The sequence below is a fragment of the Hydractinia symbiolongicarpus genome, chromosome 2 (assembly GCF_029227915.1).
Source record: "Hydractinia symbiolongicarpus strain clone_291-10 chromosome 2, HSymV2.1, whole genome shotgun sequence".
Classification (NCBI taxonomy): Eukaryota; Metazoa; Cnidaria; class Hydrozoa; order Anthoathecata; family Hydractiniidae; genus Hydractinia; species Hydractinia symbiolongicarpus.
The window spans coordinates 27357903-27360110 of NC_079876.1; positions in this window are offsets into that span (position 1 = coordinate 27357903).

Genomic DNA, 2208 nt, shown 5'->3' on the forward strand with positions numbered 1-2208 from the left:
TAAAGATAATCTAGTCTACTCAGCTTTAAATAATACTCCGGAGCTACCACTCTTTCCAAACAACTTTTAGGCCCTCCAGACATTCAAACCAAAATTGTTCATCAAAAATTAATCAGGAAATAACCAACAAATGAAAATACGAAAAAGTCACAATATTTGTAACCACTAATTCCCAAGTGACCTTGTATTTGATAGAAATAAGGTGAATTTCATATGGCCATTCTAAATGAAAATAATTCTCACTATCTGGTGTTTTTCCAATGACAGATACTGGACATTTTATTTTAACTGAGCCTTCTCCATAGCGATTCCAAGATTTTCAAATTGAATTTTTTTGTGTTTTTTTTTTTCAAACATGTATTTTTTTTTCGCATGAATTTCATTAGTGATGTTTCATTTGCCAGGTCTGTATATTAGCTTCATAAGACATTACTTTATGAATGATGGAGTATTTTTTGTTGTGTTTTCTATAGATTTATAGTTTGTACATTATATAGTTTGTAAATGAGATGCTGTGAGGCGACCAATTTTTAACTCATGCCACAGATTTGAATTTGACTGAGCTGCAGTTTCCCTGTAAATTATGGTAATTTGACTTTCTAACAGCATACAGAATTATGTAAAAATTTTCACGTTCTCTATTTGTGGAGATGAAGTTGAATATTTATTAGATATTTTGAATTCTTTTGTTAGTTTTTACAAACATTTTACATCACAATTTGTCTTTGTGTGTACTACATTCAATTTTATTTGTTCCATTAGTTCTGCTAAACAGCTCTTTGAAATTTCAGGTTTTAACGCACTGTATAATTTTTCACGTGGTTTTTTCAGTGTTTTCTAATTCCATTTCTACTTTGTTAGACATTGGCATAAATTTCATTTCGTTTTTAACTTGATGTGCCATTTTAATACAGTTTCTGTTGTTCATTTTTTGTTGTATTTATCTTGTTCAAATAGCAAGTTTGAAAATTTTCCAGGTTCAACTTTCTTTTTTGTTTTCGGTACATTCTATTTAGCTAGCTCACTAGTGCATGGAACTTTAGTCATTCCGGTCAACACTGCAGCTTCAATCCTAAAAAGCATTCCTGCAACATGGTTGCAATTGCCAACTAAACCAGCATTTCAAGTGCAGTATACACTAATAATTTTTCCACCGGACTCTTTATTTTCAGCAATCGCCCAAACACTGTACATTTTAGACCGAAGCCTCTGACAGACTTTGCTAGTTGTATCTAAGTGATGAAGCATGTTTATAAACAAACAAACTTTGTTTTTAAAACCTTTTGTAAAGTATCGGTACACCTCCCTGTCTTTGTACTCACACAAATATCGCCTTTGTCGACGACTGTGAAAAATATGCAGAAATATCTGTAATGCTCAGGTGAGGCCAAATCAGCATTCCATTTTATTCTCCTAGTCAACCTGTACTTCTAAGGGGTCTTGAATATATTTAGCTAAGCTTTTTTGGTACTCTTGGTACTCTAATAATAATCTTCTTTCTGTATGTTCACAGTCAGATTCAACATCATAACACCCCTCATAAGCTGAAAATATAACCCACTAAAATTATCCATGCAGTAGTTTATTCCTTGTGCCTGGCTGCAAGCTCTTCATCACTCCCAACAACTTGTTTTTTTCGGTTGGAGAGAAATTTTGTGAGTGTCAGATGACTCCATAACTTGAAATCATTTAACGCAAGTCTGCTAAGTAAAACTGGTTCACAACTTGAATGACTAGCCATGACAAAATAACAATAAGCAGTTCTCTGATTTAACTTGAGGCACCGGTAGCTCTAAATTTTCGTGACTTTGTAGCACCGATTCAATATAACACGCACGAAATTAAATTCCGACAGGCTCGGCGAGATTGTAATACGGTGTATAGCGTAACAGCTGATTTTCCATTCGTTCGTCTCTACATGCTACGACGTAATAACCATAACTTTTATCAGCAAAATTTTAAGAATTGGGAGTTTTGAGTTTTAAATAAGTTTTGTCATTTGTTGAAAACTTTGTGATAAGGCTAATTTTTTAATTTAATTTAAGAAAAGTGCAAAAAGTAATTGTGCAACAATTGCGTGAGAGTATATTTGTTTGCGTGATTAAAAACTTGCTTTATTAGTATTTTTGTGGAAACTTTTGTGGAACGGGACCATATTTACGTCTTGTAAACCGTAGCTAGGTTACTTTTTTTGTATAAACTATTATG